This window comes from Lissotriton helveticus, chromosome 4_1, assembly GCF_964261635.1.
Source record: "Lissotriton helveticus chromosome 4_1, aLisHel1.1, whole genome shotgun sequence".
NCBI classification, from domain to species: domain Eukaryota; kingdom Metazoa; phylum Chordata; class Amphibia; order Caudata; family Salamandridae; genus Lissotriton; species Lissotriton helveticus.
The window spans coordinates 1,298,424,352-1,298,446,943 of NC_136063.1; positions in this window are offsets into that span (position 1 = coordinate 1,298,424,352).

Consider the following 22,592-nt stretch of genomic DNA (forward strand, 5'->3'; position numbering starts at 1 on the left):
CAACGCCTTCCCTGGCAAAAGAATCAAAAGCAGCATTGAATGTTTTTTGTTGTTTTTGATTTTGTAACACTGTTTATAATTATTTTTTTGATATTCCTTGTGAAAGGTACTGTTTCATTATTTATGTATTTTGATTTTCGTGTAAAATCATTATGGTTTTCCATTTTGTATTGCGTATCCGAACCATTGCAGCATATATATTGGAGTCAGCACATAGCATGGAGGTGGAATGGAATGGAAATACATTTGTAAAGCACGTGGTTACCCGGAGGCGTCCCAGCGCTATAGAGCAGCGATTACTGGGGAGGGAATGCTTAGTTATGGGCCTGAGGGGAAGAGAAAGGTTTTAAGAAGCTTACGAAACCGCAGGTAGCTGGGTTCAGTGCGCAACAATAGAGGGAGTGAGTTCCACAAAGTCGCTGCATTAACGGAGAAGCAATGGCCTCCTGTTCGCGCCCTCTTCACTCTGGGGACTTTGGCCAGACACCCGTAATCAGAGCGAAGGGTCCTATTGGCCTTGTAGGGACACACTAAGCTCCTCAGAATAGGCGGTAACTTTCCCTGTAGGGATTTATGAACAATACACAGGGATTTGAACTTTAGCCTCTCTCGACTAGGCAGCCAATGGAGTAATCATAGGGCAGGTCTGGCCGAGGAACGAGATGATGAACCTGTGAGCAGTCTAGCTGCTGAGTTTTGGATCCGTTGAAGATTGTTAATAGTGGCTTCTGGGGCGCCCATATAGAGGGCGTTACTGTAATCCAGCCTTGAAAGGATTAGTCCTTGAATAAGAAGTTTCCTTGAGTGGGGAGGTAGAATGGGGAGGACTTTTCGGGCTGAACGAAGTAGGCCAAAGCATATGCCAGCCGTTTTTTTTAGCTTGAGCTCTAAATGAAAGGTCTTGTTCAAGCCAAACCCCTAAGCTTTTAATTTAATTTTTAAGGGGGGGAAAAGCCCCCATGCAGGCAGGCCAAATGGAGTCGGATGAAAATGTCGGCTTATGCCCTAGGACCATAAGCTCGGTTTTGGCTCCATTTAATTTCAACAGGGATTTACTCATCCAGGCATGTATATTGGACAAACAGGAGAGATGGTTTCCAGAGCATTGGTCCGGTTGAGTGAGCGAGACGACAAGTTGTGTGTCATCTGCGTAGCTAACTACTTTAATCCTAAACGGAGTAACCATGTCTTCCAGTGCGGACATGTACACGTTGAACTGAGTAGGGCTCAACGAGGAGCCCTGCGGAACACCACACTGGAGGGGGATTGAGTTGGACCGTGCGTTGCCTTTCCAAACCTGAAAGGACCGATTGTTTAAGAAAGATGTTAACCATGACAGGGCTGAACCCGAGACTCCCATGTTAAAAAGGCGCTGAATTAGTATACGGTGGTCAACCGTATCAAAAGCTGCACTTAGATCCAGGAGGAACACAACTGCTGATCCTCCTGTGTCCAAGATACACCTCTCCTCTTCGATGACTGCTATCAGGGCAGTGTCTGTGCCCTGGCCTGGGCGGAAGCCTGTTTGAGAGCTACGTAATAGCTCATTGGTTTCCAGGTAGGATGACAATTGCTAGTTGAGCATTTTCTCTGCAATTTTGCTGAGTCCCGGTAGCAGCGAAATGGGCCGAAAGTTGGCCAGATCGGAGGGGTCCAGCTGAGGCTTTTTTAGTAGTGCTTTTACAATGGCTTCCTTCCAGCTCGGGGGGCAATGCCCTGACGGAAAGAGGCGTTAATTAGGTCAGTGGCAAGAGGGGAGATGGTAGATGTGATGCGTTTAAGAATGTACATAGGAGCGGGGTCACTAGGAGAACCACTTTTCATAGAAGCTAGGGTTTTTTTAAATTCTTCCCCAGAGACTGGGACAAAGGAATCCAAGTGGGGGCCAGATGGAAGGGTCCTTGGACTGCAGGGATCGAATGTGCAGTCCGTTTGAGGCAAAGTTTTAAAGATATTTTGAATTTTGCTGTCAAAAAAGTTGGCAAGCTGATTGCATTTAACCCCTGAGCTGTCCGGGACTGGCGGGGGGTTAAGAACCTTCAGGAGCTCCATCACTATCCGAAAAGTTTCTCTAGAGGAGTTGGCGGAGGTTCTAATTTTCTCTTCATAGAACGCAGCCTGGGCAGTCTTGAGTGAGGCTTTATAGGACCTAATATCTGAACGATAGGCAGCTTTGTTGTGGCATATGCCAAACGAGGTATTGACCTTGTTTGCCATATGCAAACATTGCAGCACCTTATACAGAAATAAATATGGACGAGTCTGTGTTGAAAAGCAGGGCCTCTGCATCCATCTTTACATGATTATTGCTCTCTGGCTATAATTCTAAGGCACAGACCTTTACAAGAGGGCCACTAATGGCCTCCCAAAAGGATGTTAATTCAGGGATTGGATTTTTATCCCTAATTCAACAGCAAGTATTCATTTCATAGGGGCGCCGTGCAAGCTCATGGATTTTCCATATAACCCATACAAGAATGTGACCTCCACATCCTCTCCTTTACAGTTGCACTGCTAAGAACATGTTGGTATGTTCAAATCAGAGGGGTAGAAATCATTTTATATTTAGGTTTTGATTATGATTGGGCTTTTACAACCATTTTAGGCACAATCTCAAGTTCTTAAAACATGCCTACTCTGTAGGAGCAATTTCTTTCTGAAACAAGAGTTTACACCCTTGATTTGTAGTAGAAATAATGTGTAGCTGATGGCAGGAGTAATGTAGGCAAAAAGGTGTTTTCCACTCCTCCTAATGAGTAGTATCATGCACAAATTGTGGGTAATTTCCCATTACAAGTAGGCACAAAAATTATTAGCTAAAAATAGCATATCCGGTAATTTTTTAAGCCAACAATTTAGAAAATGTGTTGGTGCACAGTTTGCCCCGATTGATTGTACGGCAACAATAATCGGCCCTCAACAATCCCTTAGAAGGTGAATATGCTCCAGCTTTACCTGTGCTTTAGAGTAATTAAACACGTTAGCGCTTTATTGCCAGTTAACATGCTTGTTTTTCACTTTGAAAATGTGCTCATTTGTTGTTTGATACACTGTTTTGTTTGTGCAGTTTGCTGCTTCCTATAATATGTGTACCTAACATACTAGGAGTGGTGCTGCTACAATCTCTGAGCTAGAATCCATATGGGTAGGCTACCATTGGAGTCTCTCCTCTTTCAAATGGTAACTCTCCTATCATCTTCCATGCCCAAGGGCGGGCATGAGTGGGTACCAATTACCACTCCATGGTTTGGCTGCACCAGTGAAGGGAAAAATATTTACCTCTGGGGTGTCGAGCCCTAAGCCATCAAGAACGCAGTCTCCCAAACACTCCAGGTGGCACCCTAGTTGGATTCCTGCTTGGAGACTGTGGCCTTGCTGTAATTCTCGAGAAGGAATCCATCTGGGAGAGGCATCACTTAAAAAGAGGAGACTCCGCCATGCTGTTTCCTCCCAGGAGGAGGCATTATGCCCCTGGACTCAACTGTTTGGTAACAGCAAAATGGTGGCACTCATTGATCCCTGGCTCAAGTAGGAATGTACCTTCCTTGCTGGGCAATGAGATGGGAGGCCCAGTTGTGATCAGACCCCCAAACAAGGGAAAACTCTTTCCAAAAATTAGCCCAAAGGCATGCCCGCCCATAGGCAAGTGAGATTGCACCCCCACAATCAATTATGCCTGGTAGCTAGTATCCTACTTCCTGCTCGAGGATTATAGCACAGCCCCAATCACTGAGCAAGAATTTATTTGGAAGAGGCATCCTAGAAAAGCAGCCCCTCATGTTTTCAACGGTGCCTCTTTTTGTTGTTTTTAACTTGTGCTTATGTTATGCCCTGGGACATTACTTTGCAAAAGAGAAAATGGCGGCTGTCATTTCTCACTGGCAGTAAAGGGCATTTTTCTACTCTGGGTGGCCAGTGAGGGAACCGACACCTGATGGGCCCTTATGAGTAGGGAAAAAGATTTTAAATTTTTGCCCTCTGGCGTGTCAACCACTATGCTAGTTTGTCCACCCTCTATTTTAAAATGTCCTTGTGAATAGTGATTAGAGTTCTGCTGCTTGATTGTTGGCCTGCCATGATCCCCGAGTAGGAATCCAATTAGGAGGTGCCCCATTGAAAAGTGGAGACTTTTTTTTTCGAGTGGTATCTCTCCAATGTTGTGTCTTGGCTGGAGGCTCGCTTTATGGGCCATATGTATCAAGCCGTTTTTGAATCGCAAAGGCCGAAATTCGCAGAATTTCGGCCTTTGCGACTCGCAAATGGCCGTTTTGCATGTTTTGGGATGTATGAAACATTCCCAAAATAAGGAATTTCAAAGTTGTGCGATTCCTTATTTTCCCATAGCATTTAGGGAATCGCAATTTTGCGATTCCTTAAATGCTATGTATGTAGCATTTTTGGCTAGCGAAATATGGTTAAGAATTCGCAAATTACCACCAACTTCTAGTTGATGGTAACTTGCGAATTCTTCAAAAAATGCTTATTTTGGGATTTTTTAGGTGGCATGTGATGCACACACATGCCCATAGGGCATGTATGTGCGCCCTATGCACACACATGTACATATCAGGGGTGCAGCAGGGTGTCTTTGAGACACCCCTGCATCCTTGAAATAATTCTCAAATTGCGATTAGCAAATTGCGAATTCGCAATTTGAGAATTATTTTGCAATCATTCCTATGGGCCTCCTGGCCCATAGGAATGTATTGGAAATTATTCCTTAATTGCGAATTCGCAAAATGCGAATTCGCAAATAAGGAATATTAAGGAATCGCTAAAAAATAGCGATTTTTTTCATACATACCATTTTGCAATTCCTAAATAGCGATTCCTTAAAATTCGCTATTTAGGAAATGCAAAATAGTTTGTTGATACATATGGCCCTATGTCCCCAGGTGCATCGCAAACTAACAAATAGTGGCTGCCATTCATCACTGGAGCTTATTTGCAGTTTTTCTTCGCTGGTGGTAACGAGGGGCAAGTGACCAATTGCTGCATCAATGGAACAGGAAATACTTTACAATAATTAACCTTCGGGAGCCATCAGCAACTTTGCCAGGGGGCTGTCCCCAATTCCAAATTCTCTGCTGCCCTAGGACACGAAGCTTATGCATCGGCTGCTGGAGGTGGAAGGAAAGGGGAAAACCTCCAGAGCGAGCGCCCAAGTCTTTCCCACTCAATGTTGGTAGGATGTGACCTCCACATTCACCACACAGGACTTTTTTTTCGCTCTTTGCAAAAATCCATCTTTCAGACATACACACACATGCAAGCTTTCACACAAACACACACTGTGAGAAAAAGAGATAGCTTATTTGTGTGTAAAGAATGCACAAATGCTACTTATAGAACTATTTGACATTTTTGCTGTGAGAAAAAGACATTATACTACAGCAGTAAATACCTCATGCACACTCTTACACACACACGCGTCCAATACAGGGCGAGTGCATTTATTGATACACTGTGAGTAAAGAGGTTGTTCATATGAATGAGGCAGTTGTGCTAAAAATGTGGGGAAAAATACACTAGGGCAGAAGATGTCTCACACACACACACACACGTCCATTTGCGCTGTGAAATATTTAGTTATTCTCAATTTCCCTTTCCTTTCAATCATCGATTTTTCATACTTTTTAATAATAACACATGTTTTTGTAAAACAACTTCAGTGCAGTTCTCAAAAATATGACTCAGCAAGTTGGCACTTCCTTCAAAAGATATGTGAGGGTCACTTCGTCCACATTGGTGGTGGGATGGGTTGAATCCTCTGTCGTTTGACCCTTTATTACCAAGATTTTGGGTCATTTTCGGGTGTGTCACAAAGTTATATTTACAAAAAGGGGTGGTGAGGGACAGAGTCTCGGAATTAAGCAGAATACTCTCACCCTGTCAAGAGATCAGGGCTAGATCCAACACCGTTTTTTAGCTCACTGCACCATCCCAGTTTCAGAACCTGGCTGTATGCAAATTAGTCTGTTCCTGTCCCTTCCCAGTGTAAGAATTGGCTTTTGTAGTCTGGTCTGCCCTGTTCCCATGATGCACTGGGCCAGGGACAGACTAATTTGCATACAGCCAGGTTCTGAAACTGGGATGGTGCAATGAGCTAAAAAACGGTGTTGGATCTAGCCCTGATCTCTTGACTGGGTGAGAGTACTCTGCTTAATTCAGAGACTCTGTCCATCACCACCCCTTGTTGTAAATAATTTTGTCCACCCTAAGCGTGGAAGGGTATACTCAGATGTGAGTCCCTTGCTCATTGCACCATCAGGATTCAAGCAAGCCGGGCCGAAGACGCCTGAAATGGCAGAAACCGGTAAAAAAATAAAACCCCGGAAGCTTGTTTCCTTCCCAGTGTAAGAATTGGCTTTTGTAGTCTGGTCTGCCCTGTTCCCATGATGCACTGGGCCAGGGACAGACTAATTTGCATATAGCCAGGTTCTGAAACTGGGATGGTGCAATGAGCTAAAAAACGGTGTTGGATCTAGCCCTGATCTCTTGACTGGGTGAGAGTACTCTGCTTAATTCAGAGACTCTGTCCATCACCACCCCTTGTTGTAAATAACAAAGTTATATGGCTGACTTAAATCTGTCAGAATTTGTACGTTCGACCTGCAAATACCACCCACGGTCAGCAGCAAAGGCAAAACTCATGGAGCAATTATACATCACTTAATACAAGTGTTAGCCTGCATATAAGACATACACGGTTTGTAGTCAAGTGTATGATGGTAGTGCACGTAAAGTGATCTGTATTCACTCTACAGCCGACCACTAAAACAGGTACACAACGTTTCAACTCAATATGTTTTAGGTTACTTACGAAGTAAAGTGTTTTAATTGAAAAGATTAGCAACATTTCCATTTGGCAGTTTTGGTGATTTATATCAGACTCTGCCATTGTTTTAAAAGACGCAGGTGGTATGTCGGTCATTGAAAGCTAAGAATATGCAATAGTTCAGGAAGATAAAATTGGAAATGGGACAGGAGTGGTTGGTTTATCTGGAAAATGACTTTAGGGAGAACATTTGTCAAAATGAACTTTCCAAATTAGAACATTTCACTACTATACTGATAATAGCTAAAAAACTTGCCATTATTTCCACAATAATATATCTCAACTTTATAGATTGTATTTATAGAGAAATTGCATGCAGTCGAGGGATAGAGCTCTCATCCATCTCCTTTGACATTTTTCCAAGCTGCAAACCAGCTGGCAGTTAATTTAGGATTTTCTTTTGAAGAAAATTGCTGTGACTTTATCTTCTGATACTGCCTTTAAATAAATACTTATTGTTTTCGCTTGCGGCCACAGAGTCTTAAGATTTCCAAGCATCTTCTTACAAACTCTTTTTATTACTGCAAAACCTAATCCTTGAGAACAGTGTTTACCCTTTAAATGGTTGTTAACTATACAATGAGAGTTTGGTTATGTTTAGTTTGGGCGGTTTGGAGGTCAAGTGATTGGAACATGCAACAACGGCAGAGCTGAAACTAACGGCACTTCCAAAAATACATATCACAAACATTATCAACGTATAAAACATTCATAGACTCCTTTACTAATAGTTTAGGAAAGTCCAGGATGTATGACGTTCAATTTGGATATGAATATGACTTGGTCAGTGAACGCTTACATTTATAAGAGAATCAGTGTATGTAAATCATGCTCTTTTTTTGTAATATATTACAGACTACCTTACAGGTACAGAGGGAAATGTTGTGGCAGTGAGCGCGAGGTGTGGGGTACAGAGGGATATAAGGCAGTGAGCACAAGGTGTGGGGTACAGAGGGATATAAGGCAGTGATCGCAAGGTGTGGGGTACAGAGGGATATAAGGCAGTGAGCGCGAGGTGTGGGGTGCAGAGGGATATAAGGCAGTGAGCACAAGGTGTGGGGTACAGAGGGATATAAGGCAGTGAGCGCGAGGTGTGGGGTACAGAGGGATATAAGACAGTGGGCAATGGTATTGTGGGGGTTAAAACGCTGCACAGCTTATGCTTCTGCCCCTTGCATCAGGTCTCTCACATGTGCAAGTCCGTTTTAATAAGGGACCAGTATAAGCCAGGAGGAATCCACCAAAACACCCACGGTGGAAAGGGAGAGCACAAATTTAAAAATGGGTGCAGCCCTGTGTGCTAGTTAGCAATGGAGTCGTTGGTGTGGGCAATTTATATTAAGCTTTAGCTTTCAACCTTTATCTCCAACAGCCTGCTCTCGGAGCGACCCAGGCCACGATAGGCACAGAACAGGCTGCACACCTCCAGGTTCAGCTCCAGCCAGAGGTGCAACTAGTGTCAAATTTCGGGGGGGGCTGCTAAGAAAAAACTATTGGGGGGGGGCTGAGTCTTCAGGCAAAAGGCAGAGTGCAGCTGCAAGGGCTCTAAGCATCAAAGCCTCATTATTTATGTATTTATTATTTATTTATTTATTATATTTCTAGAGCGCACTGTCACCTAGCAGGTATCCTGTCGCTAACAGTTTAGATCAAAATCACAATTGGAGCATAGAGGGAAGAAAAGACAGGGTCGCCCTCCACTCAAAAGGTATAGAACAACCAACAAGACCCTATCCATGGACGTCAACAGGGGTCAGTTACTAAGGAGAAAGAACAGTCCATACATACTGATAGCTACTCCAGAACCCTACAAAAGTTGTAGGGATTATTTCACTGCACTGCGCCCAAATTCATAAAAAACACAATTTCCTTGGCAGAAACACCGAACAGCCAATCGTCTGACCCACCTAGGTCTATCACCCAGATCCACCCACCAGGTGTTGGATCAAGTTCTTCTTAGAAAAAATGTGTGAAAACCAAGTGACACCTCACGGAAACACCACCAACGGGGTAACTGGTATGTAATTTCCAGACAAGTCCCTGTCTCATCATCGGTAGTCACTTGATTCTCAAAGAAAGAGAGAAAATAGTGTCCAAACACAAACAACACAAATATGTGACAAAATGTGGAAAGCAGAAAACATCTGCTAGTGACAAACACACAACATAAAAAAGTGCATAAAACACAGCATCTAATTCCCTTAACCAACTTTATTCATAGGGAAAAAGTTTTAATGCTGTACCAATAAAAAGGCTGGTAGCTAATCATGCATACCATTACCTAGTACCAGTGCCGACATGTTTCACTGCCATATACTTTTAGGCAGTTTCATCAGGGCTGCACTATATGCTGCCACTCCACTTTTGGACACTTGTTCTTTGTTAACTGCCAAGGAAAAACAGGTATTCATATCAGTTAGAAGCATGTAAACACAACAATGAGTAGACGTATCAGTCGTGTTGTGTGTGAAAACATTATTTACCCAGAGACCACCATGTTGCTCATACTGGTCGCCTCAGGGATGGAGGAGGTGTAGGGAGCTCCAAGCGTGAGTTCCTACCTAACAGTTTAGAGTCATATCACGACAGCCACCTAAGTCTTCGGGAACAACCATGTTTTTAGTCTCCTTCTAAAAGGGAGAAGGTCACTGACTTGTCTGAGTTCCAGTGGCAGAGTGTTCCAAAGCTTTGCAGCTGAAACCCCAAAGGATCTGCCACCTGATCTAACTTTCCTAAATCTCTGCACCTTTACCAGCTTCGCCCCAGAGGAGCGGAGGGTTCTCGTAGGGACATACCATACAAATTTTCTTCGGAAGGAAATGGGACACATCCGATTCAGGGCTTTAAAAACTAAGTAAAGAGACTTAAACTGGACTCTCTGTCTCAGTGGGAGCCAATGCAGTTCAGCCAAAGCCAAAGAAGAGGAGGACCTTCTAGACCAGCCAAGCACTAATTTGGCTGACGTAGACTGAATCCTCTGCAGCCTATCAAGAAGGAAATTAGGGGACTCCAGTAACAAAGCATTACAGTAATCTAAACTACTAAGAATAGTACTGCAAGCTATTAATGCACGCGCCAGGGGGGGGGGGGGCAGCAGAGGGAAAATCTTCCGCAAAGATCTAATAATGGCCAAACAGCAACCCACTGTTTTCGTCACCTGCGCTTCCATAGTAAGTTTACTATCAAATGTCACGCCCAGATTACGAACGGTCTTCACCGGCTGAATGACGGCCGGGGAGTCGAGAGGCCACAAATTGCTAGGCAGCACAGAGGAAAGCCTTTCCGTAGCACAGTAGAGCACCTCCGTCTTGTCATCATTGCATTGCAGCAAATTTTCCCTCAACCAAAACGCAGTGTCCCGCAAACATTCATGAAACACTTCCAATGAAGTTGACTGATCTCCCTCAAGAGAGAATTAGCTGCGTGTCATCAGCATAATTTATGATGTTAATATTATGTTGTCTGATGACTGCTATTAGAGGTTTCATGTAAATATTAAATAAAATGGGACTGATGGCCGATCCCTGTGGTATGCCATGTGTAATTTTAGTAAAAGCAGATTGATAAGGGGGGAGGGACACTGCTTGCTGTCTGTCCAGTAAAAAGATTGGAACCACCTCAGAGCACTACCCATCACTCCCACCTCTCTCAGCCTTCTCCGCAGGATTCCATGATTGACCGTGTCAAAGGCGGCTGACAGGTGAAGCAGAATAAGTACTGCTGTCTGACACCTGTCTGCCCGCCTCCTCAGTTCATCCATCACGGTCACTAAGGCTGTCTCGGTGCCGTGGGATGGCCGGAATCCAAACTGGACCTCCTCCAGTAAACTGTGTTGTTCCAAATATTTCGAAAGAGTGCTACTCACCACTCGTTCAACGATTTTAGCTGGAAAAGGCAAGAGGGAAATGGGCCTATAATTTTTAGGGTACTCCGGGTCGAGGGAAGTCTTCTTTAACAAGGGTGTCACCACCGCTCGCTTCCACTGAGATGGAACCACTCCTCCAGTAAGTGACTGATTGCAAATCTGATGGAGTGTAGGAAACATCTCTACCTGAAACTTTTTCCAGATTTTGTACGGCAATGGGTCTAAGGGAGACCCAGAAGGAATATCACACGCTAATCCATGAAAGTCCTCTGCCTCAAGGGGCAGGTACTCAGATAGGTGGTTAGCAGGTCCATCTTCTAGGTTGACACCCACCGCCTCCACACCAGTTACCTCAGTGCCCGCAGTTGTGGTATCTCCCACCACGGATTGAGGATAAACCCCACCCAAATCATCAATGATGTTTTTTATTTTATCATGAAAGAACCTAGCCAGGTTCTCGCACAGTTCTTGAGAGGGGGGTACCACGTTCTTAGAACACTCAGGGTTGGTCAAGCTGTTCAAGATGTTAAAAATGCTTCTAGAACTATTAGGAGCATTGAGGATCAAAGTGGAGAAATGTTCCGCCTTGGCCTTGTTAATCGCCTTCTTATAGTTCACCAACTTGATTTTCCAGGTGAGCTTATCCTCATCCTGATAACCATGTCTCCATTTCCTCTCAGCGTGTTTACAGTCAAGTTTTAGATTTTTTTAAACTCTCATTAAACCACGGGGTCAAGTGTCTGCCCCTCTTACAATGTTTTTTTAAGGGGGCTAAAGAGTCCAGAGCCAGAGTGATTTTAGTATAGAGAGCAGTATAGTTCTCCTCAACTTGTAGCTCAGAGGAAAAACAATCTTCTACCAGAAACAACGGGTCCTGACCCCTCTTACACAGAAGAGCCTTCCAGTCTCTACTCATAAACTCACACAAAGGGTTAACTGCCTGAGTAGCTTGCATGGAAGGGTTCACAAAAAATGTAATCAGGAAATGGTCTGTCCAGACCAGAGGCCAACCTTCCCTAATAAACACAAGATTTGCCTCTGTAAAAATTAAATCTAGAAGATGCCCTCCATTATGAGTAACTTTGGACACCTGCTGAAAAAGACCAAGGCCTTCACAGGACTTAGGTATGTTAACATAACCCATATCAAGGGAACCATTAAGCCACAAATTAAAATCACCCAAAATCACCAGTCTGCGGTGAGTAGCGGCCATATTAGTGAAGGTCTCCAGCAGTAATTGCTGCTGCTGTACACTAAAGGCCCCTGGGGGTCTATAACAAATGATCCCTGTTAACCGCATGGGCGCTAGCGGTTTTCCCGCTGCGCGCTGCGTTTTAGCTGCGTTACATGACGAGCTGAGCTCGTCATGAGCGTGCGAGCGGCACAACTCATGAGCGCTGAAGGGGTTAAAGCCTGGCCAACAAAATCCTTAATAACAAAGCCTAATAGTTCAAAGCCCGGGACCACATCAATATCTATAGTAGCCAGATTCAGGGTATCTCTATATATCAGCCCAACCCCCCCACCTCTCACCCTAAGTCTCGGTTTAGGGAAGATCTTATAGCCAGGTGGACACGCCAGGCCAGGATCGACCTCACAATCTTGGCAAGTCCAAGTTTCTGTCATTAACAGCACTTCAAGTTCATGAGCTTCCAACAGCAGCTGAAACTCTACCCTATGGTTCAGCAGTGATCTAACGTTTAAGAGCCCACAAGATAGAAATCCCTTAGCAAGGAAGTCAGACAGAGGAGTGGCCGACTCAGCAAAGCAAAGAGCCCCCCTACCATAACCCACCGCATCAATATGGCGAAGTTCAGCACTGGAATACCTAAGCAGGCGACGCCCATTGTCAGACCCCAAATCGGTAGAGGATGGAACAGCATGGCTGGCACTGGACGTATCCTTAGCGTGGACGGGCGCAGACGGGCTTGCCTTTGGCACGCCTTCGGAGCACCACCGGTGTGCCCGCTGCGCGCGCCCACTGCGCATTCGTGTAAGCATTGATTTTAAACTTGGCCTGGACCCAACAACTAGACCGCTAACCCCAAGATGGCGGGTCTGCTCGCATGGACGGCCCCTGCCAATCAAGGGGAGCGGTGAACTAGGCGTGAAAAATGTGCGTGAGGAAGTGCTCGCGTGAAGTACTCGGGTGTGGCTGTGTGTGTGCCCGGGAAGCTGTCTCATCCAGGGCTGCCACACATGACGGGGGGTGGCTGAAGCCCTTTAAGTCCAATGGGCGTTGCATGCCTGCCTCCAGCCCTAGTACTCTGGCGCCGTAGGGCCATATGCTCCAGTCTGTAAGCTCACTACACCGTTGGTGAGTCCCACTCCTGGTTCTCACCTCCATTGTAATCCTGCAGCACCGACCCTGTCACCATGCTCCAGAGGGTCCCAGAATCATTGCGCCAGTTCCCAGGCGCAGGCCTCCAGACTTCGGCACCATGGGCGTCCCCTGGAAGGGGCATGGAGGGGTGCTCCAGGGGGGGCAAGCGCCCCTCTTTGCCCCCTTCAGCGGACGCCCATGACTACCTATCGCATCAGAAACATTGTAGTCCACAGAAAAGCATCAATATATTGTGATATATTGTGGTACATGCAACTCAAAGTCAGGCCTACAGTGCATGTGTAAAACATATTTTTTGTGAAGTGATAAAAAGCATGCATTGGCTACTAAATTGTCAAGAATGTGCTTCAATTTATAACCACTAACATATAATGAAGTTGAAGTAATAAAATTAGCACGAAAACCTGGTCTTTATTTAGAAGAAAAATCAGGTTTCAGAATGTTTGACTTCCAACGGTGCTCCGCGACAGGGCTCCATAACTGGACTAGCCTCCCTAGAATCCTACTGTTTTGTTTCCTGTCTCAAGTGAGACAATAACAGTAGGAGTGTAGAGGTCCCTGCCAGGGTAAAACCTACCTCTGTCCTTCTTTCCGGGTTGGCTCTGGATTCTTTTCAGGAGCAACAGGTATGGGAAATGTTGATGTGATACCTATCCATCAGTGTAACAGTGCACAAGAAGATAGCTTTTCACGTGTTTTAGAAATACTTACCAATTCAATTCAATTCAAAAATAGCTTTATTCGGTATTTTGACAAAAAACCATAAAAGCATACAAGTACAAGTACAAACGTAAGCAGACTAAAAACTTTTCTCATTAAAAAACTTCCTATAAAACATACATATCCTAAAAACAGAACAAATAAAAATTCATTATAGTACATATGAAATTTATAAAATTCATTTTACATTCATTAAAAGGCTCTTGGAATCATACAGTCTACTGCTGTCCACGTACTATCTGGTGTTATAAGGTACACAATAATACGATTTTTAATTTTTTTATATATCCCCGGAGTCCTAATCATTTCCCATGGTCCCTCTGCACTTTACAATAAAAGCCAAAAATGTTATCGCTGTCACTATGGTACATTCATCTTGCATCATGTAAAGTCTAACCAGTGCTGTTTTACAGGTTCTCACACCCCATGACTTTAGTAGCGGTAACAGGTATCTTTTCCTCCCCCACTGATAGTACTTACAAAAGAAAATGCAATGCAAATTTGACTGTTTGGATAGGTCATCACACGGACATTTCTCCAAATTGCTAGACCAATCATTCGGGACAGGGAATGATATTAGCCTGTAAAATGAGTCCGTTCTCATTCGAGTCAAGAGCATTCTGTGATAACACGAATAATTAGGAGCTAAATAGGCATGTAGGCCTGTGCCATGTAGGATGTTACGATGGGCTACTATGGTGGACTTGTGCCCATCTAGGTACCATCTCCGTTCCTCCAATAAGTCAAGGCATGCCACTTTCAAAGCTTTTTTTACTATTTGTGAGCATGATGTGGGGTTTAGATAAAGATCTGGTTTGCCAATGGAAAACAAAAACTTTTTTACATAGGCTAACCATGGCTGCTTACTGGACGCAGAATGGTTTAAGCAGTCCTGGATTACTTCCCTATTAAAGCCAGTATCATCACACGTCCAGATCTTAAACCATAACATCACTGGCGCAATCTTTATCAAGTCGGTGATATGGACTCGATCCAGTTCGTTGTGGCAAACAGTAGTAGACGTGGAACGTGGGACTGACAGTAAGTACCTCAAAAAGGCGTTTTCCGCTATTTGAATTTGTGTGCTATCTGCTAAACCCCAGATGCCTGCCCCATATACAGCAGTGGACACACATTTGGCTGCATAGATCTTGAGCAATATATCTACAGGTTTCCTGCCCAATCTCTTGGCAAATTGTTTAAGAGCACCTATCGTGCGAGAGAAGGCCAGGTTCCTGGAGGTTATTGCTGTTGACCATGTGCCCTTATTGTTAAATATAATGCCCAAATAAGAAAAGGTTTTAGTCATGGCTATCTTGGTGTTATTAACGAAGGTTTTGCAATCTGGTATATTTTTCCTCAATGTACACGACATTGTAAAAGTTTTACCTTCGTTTATTTTTAAACCTCTCTTGGTCATGAAGGATGAGAAACCTACTAGTGCTTTCTGTAGACCCAGCTGCGTGCGAACCATGATGACGGCGTCGTCAGCATATAGTAAAAGTGGTACTGAGGCGCCATTTATTTTGGGGTAATCCACTTCCAAATCTTTTAAAAAGTCTGCTATCTCGTTTATATATAAATTAAAAAGGAATGGCGCAAGGATGCATCCCTGTCTAACACCCTTTGTTATGGGAAATTTTTTAGTTCGCTCACCGTTTTTGCCATATCTGACCGTAGCACCTGCATCTCTATACAATTCTTGTATAAAGTGTAAAATGTTTCTATCCATCCCCAATCCAACCAGGGCCTTCCAAAGTAGACTATGGTCTAAACAGTCAAAAGCCGAGGTTAAATCGACGAATGTCAGGAACAAATTCCCTTTTTCCCTTCCAATATACTTATTTATTATAAGGGCCAGATTTAAACCCTGCTCTACAGTGCCTACGCCCGTTTTAAAACCATACTGTAGTTTTGACAGGATCCCTTTACTCTTAGACCAGGATTGCAATTTGGTTAGCAGTACCCTCCCTGCCACTTTCATCAATGTGTCTAGCAAAGAAATAGGGCGGTAGCATTTAGGGTCCTGTCTATCCCCCTTTTTAAATATTGGAATCACTATGGCTTCATGCCATGTGTCGGGGAAGCCCTTTTTGCTATACGCATTTATGACATTTGCTAGAAGAGGAGCCCAGAGGTCTACATTAACTTTAAATAAGTCAATGGGGACTCCATCCGGGCCGGGGGCTTTTAAATTTGCGCTCTGGGAGATTGCTAGTTCGACCTCTGAAGGGGTAATAACTATATTTAGAGGGAAACTATCTTTCATCGCTGGCTGTTCACCTTGCCTGTTTTTCGGATCGTATTCTAGCATAGAAATTGTTAGATCTTTTTTATATAGGCCGGTAAAGTAATCCACCCAAACATCTTCCGTTATGGCTATCTCCATTGAGTCAGCCTTAGTATCCGTAGAGAAGAAGGGGGCATTGATTTCCTTCCAGAAAGTAATATTGTCCCTTGCGATACTTGCCTTTACTAAAGCTTCCCAAGCCTGATCTTTCAATTCATTCTGTCTATCGGCTAGGGTCTGTTTGTAAACTCGCCTGGCCTCCTTAATTAGGCTAGTGTCTTTAGGGACTGTCTTTCAGGCCTGTAAGAGGTCTTTGTGTGCTTTGGAGCAGGCAGAGTTAAACCAGCCATGTACTCTCTTTGCTGTCCCTATCTTTAGCTTTTTTGTTAACTTGTCATTTATGGTGACAGTTATTTTTCCATAGGCCTCTACAATTGACTGGGGGGAGGTGTTAGGTTCTAGGCATGTCATAAATTGCTTCAATTCTTTCTGGACTAGCTCCTCCAAGAAAGTTGTAGCATTAATTTTTGCCCATTTTATGGCATATCCGTTCTTTCTTGCCAACGACACTGCGTGTCCATGAAGAATACTAGGTATGTTTGACACAGAGCTCTCCCTCTTCCCAACAGAAATGGAAGTGCTAATAGGAAAGTGATCGCTTAATGCCAGATCTTCCGTATTAAACCCTTCCAGGCAGCCCTGATTCCTATTGGACACTAAGATGTAATCAATTGTTGTGCCTGACCCTCGCCCAAAAAAGGTTGTCTGGAAAGCTACAGAGGGTTCGCATAGTTCGTTGGCAAACCCCATGTCCCAATCATGCATCAGTTGGTTTAGCATGTTCCCCATAGTGGAATGTTCAAAATGTGTAGTGGGGTCCCCTCTTAAGTTATGAATGCCGCAATTTTTTGTGGCACTATAAGGACATAGATGGCAATTATAGTCACCTAGTAGTAGGATACAATCTGCATCCTGACCACCTCTCGTGAGCATTTTCGTGAGCTCCGCTATTAAGGCCTTGGGATCTACTTTAGGCAGATTAATATAGATGTTAACCACAAAAAGAGACCACCCCTTTGCTTTGACCATAAGTCCTTGCAAAGAACTGGCCACCTCTACTTTAGGGCCGCTTGCAGTGTATGTAATCAATTTTGCATTACACAGGTTAGAGGCATAAATACACAAACCCCCCGACCCTCTGCCTCGATTCCCCTGTATCGCCGGGGTGTAAAAGGTGCTAAAGCCCTCAATATGGGTCTCCTCCTTGTCCCAGCATTCCTGTAAACATATTATATCATGTTTTTCCATAAAAGATAGGAATGACTGGGCCTTTACTTTGTTAATCAGCCCTGCGATGTTCCAGGAGGTTATTTTTAGGTTGAATTTATGTCTGGTGGTTTCTAATGCCGGTGTCTGAGGGACTAACCTCTCCGCACTCTCTCTATTAAGTTCTAATTCCCTATGGATTTTTGTGGTGTTCAACGGGATTACGGGAGCACACGTTGTTTCCCCTGTCGGGAGAACCGGTGTGGTCCCTAGTGGGCGGATATTAGCAGTGGTAATCTGATGTTCGTTTTTACTAGACTTAATTGGGATGCCCGAGTTACTTCTTTTGTATTTTGTTACCATTATTGGTCAATCGACCATGTCCAGACAGTCGTACCTATTCCTTGTGGGGGCCCCCCTCCAATGATCAAAGTGTGAGTTTTCTCTTCTCGGTGGCCAGGGACGGTTATCCCACCCTCTGTTCCAGTAGTTATTGATGTTCCTCTTACTATTTCTACTATAGTGCCCCACCTGTGTCCATGGCCAGTCCTGGGCTTCCTCCCAACAGTTAGGGTCACCATAGTTAGAAGTATTTAGAGGTGGGTAAAAGAAGGAGAGACGCTGTACGTCGATCCCCCCCCTTTTTTCTAGAGCTGGCCATGAGGAGATATAATCAGCTGTGGCGGGGTCCTCACAGTTAAGTACGATACAGTCGCCCTGTATACTTTTTTTGGTATCGCCAACCCAGAACACTCTTCTCATTGAGATGATTCTGCTATGGTTAGATGGATGAAGAGGTCTGTTTTGGCTCAGCCACTGCAGAACCTTATTACGCAAGGACCAAGGGGGTTCATCCATACCATCTGCCAGCTCGGTAACCCCAGTAAGTATAACAGTGTATGGGGTAGCCTCGGGCGGGAGATGCATCGGACGCCTATACCTTGGGCCTCTCCTCTCATTAACTTGTGACTGGGGCGGTTGGGCTTTTTGTGGTGTTTGTTGGGTAACCTTCTGCTTTGCTACTTGGCTATTTGACTCCTGAGGGGCCGGGGTCTTTTGCAGATTATTAGTTGGACCTTTTCGTTTTTCAGTCCCTTCTGTTGAAGCAGGGTTAGAAGTGGTTTGTTTGTTTAGCCTGTCGTTTTTTTGGACTTCCGGGTACACAACGCTTTCAAGCGGTTGGGGCTTAGGTCTTGTGACTGGTAGAGGCGGGGGTTGAGCCGGATTATTTGTATCTTTCGTGCTCCCCAAACCTTTAGCAGGTGTACCCAGAGTGTTCTGCTTAAAAACTGGTGTATTTAATTTTGCTAATTGTTTCTCAATGATCATGATGCTCTTCTCCAGTGGTTGCAAGTGGTGTTTTAGGAGCCGCCCCATGCTGTTTGTAATAAAATCATGCAGTGTTACACATGCCGTGCATGGTTTCTGCATGCCACCCCCGGGGGCTTGATTCTCTGTCATCTCTCGGCGACCAGCATCATGAAGAGTCATTATACAATCAGCACCACTATTGGGAGGGATCAGTTGGTCTGTAGTTACTTTAGGGGGGATTGAGTTGTTATGCAAAGCTAATATAGTCTCGTGTGAGGTCGTTTCTATGTTTTGCCTCTTAGATATGGCACCCTCCCGGATGCCCATAGGATTAGAGTCTACGCTATCCACCTCATTTTGTGAAAATTGAAGATCTGGGGTTTTTTCCAGGTCCTCACAGGAATTAGACCCCAGTGATAGTTGGGTGGCAGATAGGTCAACAATATTTGGAACTGTGTGTATCAATACATTCACATTATCAGGTTGCTTGAGCAATGGAATGATTGGACCTTGGTGAGAGGGGGTTTGTGCAGAGGCCAGAGGCCCCATGGATGATCTTCGTGCCACCTCTAATTCGTGAGATACCCTGCGTTCCAAGAGGTGTATGCTTTTATCTATGACTTCATGGGTCTTGGTAATGAATAAGTCTAAAGGGCCTGTGATGTCAGTTAGGCTAGAGGTCTTTTTACTTCTAGTACGCTTATTCATGCTTAATAGCGTCAGTTACAACAAAATTATTAATAAAAGCAAAGCACATAAAATGTCAGGAGGCAACGATGGGTCACACTAGAAAATGTCAAGCTGAAAATGTAAATACCGTGGCCCAGTCCAGTCCTGCACAGTCTGGAACGGGCTGAAACGGGCCCGCCCTTGGCCCGGGCTTCGCCCGGCGTCCCGCGAGGCGGGGGAGACGCCGGCTTTATGCGCCTCCTGGCGCGGCTTGTTACGTTGCAGCCCGCTTGGGCTGATGGGGCTTGTAGTCTCCTGCCCTGCTCTCCACTCGGCGGCTCGGTTTGTCCAGCGAGCGGCGGGAGGCGGGCAGGATAAGCGGCTGGTAAGGCTGGTGTAGCTTTTCCCCTCAAAAAGGCGGCAGTGATTTGGCAGGGCTCTCTGTTCCCAAAAGCATGTTCAGGTAGGTTGTGCCGTCTTCTTGATTCACTTCCTTTTTTGGACGGAAAGGAAGTGACCCTGTTTCACATATGCGCAGTAGTAGGAAGTCTCAGGTCATGCACTTGATTTGTTTCTTGAGTCTCAGATCAGGGAGCTACCTCAGCATTCCCCTGGGGTTAATTAGTCACCATGACTTCATTAGGTAAGTGTGTCTGATGGGAGAGGAGGCACCTCTGGTGAACATGAAGAGAGAAAGAGACTAGCAGTATATAACTGTTTGACAAGTTTATTCCAAGGACATTTGAGGCCTACCTTAAGTCAGCTTGAGATAGTTTGTGGATGTCTTGCTGTATCGTTTTGTCAATGTGGGGCAACATTCCTCCAAGAAGATGCATATTTCCCCAACTTCTTCTAATTCATTGAGGTCGCTGTCCCCCAAATAATCCAGACTGTTCAAAGGTAATGATGAGGAGGAGAGAAAAATAGGTATTGAGACTCCTACGAAGCTGAAATCCATTTCTGATAGCAGAAGGTCTGTAATTTATGATGATTTCTATTCAAATGTGTCAGGATCTGATGACAGCAATAAGTCAGTGCTGCCTGGGGACCAGAAAGGGATTTTATTTTCAAGAATATAAATGAATGAATCAATACATATTTATATAGCGCATGGCTACCCAAAGGCATCCCAGTGCTTAATGTGACACCTTAAAACTCAGAACCGATCACGGAAAGAGAAAAGTTTTAGGCTGTTTTCTGTACTTAAGATTATTAGATTCTAGATGTGAATAATCTGGGAGCTGGTTCCAAAACTTGGCTACATTCTATGAGAACCGCCGTCCTCCAATTTGTGAACGCTTGATCACAGGAACTGCGGGTAGACGTTTATTGTCGGATCTCAAAGTCCTATTAGGGCGGTATAATTGTACCATCGAGTGAGACAGTGGAGAACCCTTCCCAGAAATAGATTTATGGACAATGCACATTGCCTTGAACCTAATTATTTCCTGGAGGGGGAGCCAGTGCAACATAGTAAGGGCTGGTTTGGCTGAACTGTGTTTGAGAATGTTCATTAAAAGGCAGGATGCACAGTTCTGAATAATCTGCAGTCTCTTAGTAGTGGCACACCCAAATAGACTGCATTTGCATATTCCAGCCAAGATAGTATGAGTGCTTGGACTAATATTCGTCTGGCAACAAAAAGAAGGAGAGGGAGAATCTTCCTTATCATCCTAAGAAGTCCATAGCAATTGGCTGCGACTTTACGAGCTTGTACTTTAAAATCCTAATTTTAGTCAAACCAGACTCCAAAACCCTTGATCTGTTTTTTTGGAGTAGGTGGGGGGGCCTAGGCAGCTGGGCCACAGAAAGTCTATGTTATCGGGGGCAGAATGACCAAGGAGCATAAGTTCTGTCTTTGCTCCATTCAATTTTAAGAATGACTTGTCCATCCACTCTGAGACCTTCCCGAGGCATGATGTTAAGCCAGGCTCAGATTTATCTTGCTGACTGAGGGGAACCACCAACTGGGTGTCGTCAGCATAGGTGATGATCTGGATCCCCCAAAGATGCACCACATCTGTAAGAGAACTCATGTAGATGTTAAACATGGTAGGACTTAAGGAGGATCCCTGGTGGACTCCACACTGCAGAGGAATCTGCTCTCAAGAAGCATCCTCCTCGTAGCCAGCAAAAAATCTATTTTCAAGAAAGACTGAAGCCATTTCAGGGCGATTTCAGCCACCCCCACCTCCCTGAGTCTTTGGACCCTATGTTGGTTATTGACAGTGTTGTAGGCTGCGCTGAGATCTAACAAAATGAGAGCAGCGCAGCCTCCATTGTCTAAAAATTTTCTAGACTCTTCTATCACGGCAGGAAGAGCGGTCTCCGTACCCTGTTGGCATCTAAATCCTGTTTGCGTGAAATGAAGGCAGTTGTTTTTTTGCAGAAAAGCTGCCAGAACTGACATATTTTTCAGCTAATTTGCTGATTTCGGGCAACAGGGAAATGGGCCGGTAGTTAATCCATTCCTCAGGGTTAAGATTGGTCTTTTTAAAAAGTGCTTTGACTCTTGCCTGTTTCCATAGGGGGGGAACCTGTCCCATTAGGAAGGAAGTGTTTATTACATCCTGAATAACCGGGGAAACTATTTCAAAGACCAGATTTAAAATGGCCAGAGGAGCTGCGTCTACTAGAGAGCCCGATTTTAATTGCCTGAGAAGATCCTGCAGTGAAGATAGAGTCAAAGGGGGAAACTCTTCCAGCAAGGCTTGCTGTTTAGGAATTACAAGATCTGTAACAAAATTAGGGCCATATGTATCAAGCAGCTAAATGGAATGTATTAAGCAAAATGTGGTGCAAAATAAGGAATCGCAATCCTTATTTTGCGATTGCATTTAAGGAATCGCAAAATTTGCGATTCCTTAAATGCAATGTATGATGCAAAAAAAAATTGCTAATTGTCCCTAAGGAATCGCAAATTACCACCAACTTCAAGTTGGTGGTAATTTGCGAATTTCTTGAAAAATGCAAATTTTGGCATTTTTCAAAGTGCCATGTGGTGCACATACATGCCCTTAGGCCATGTATGTGCACCACATGTGCACCCATGCATATTTCAGGGGTGCAACAGGGTGTCCTTTGGACACCCCTGCACCCTTGAAATTATTCTCAATTTGCGATTCGCAAATTGCGAATCGCAAATTGAGAATAATTTCACATTCATTCCTATGGGCCTCCTGGCCCATAGGAATGAATGGGAAATTATTCCTTAATTGAGATTAGCAATTTGGTAGTCGCAATTAAGGAAATTTAAGAAATCGCTAAAAAATTGCGAATTTCTACATAC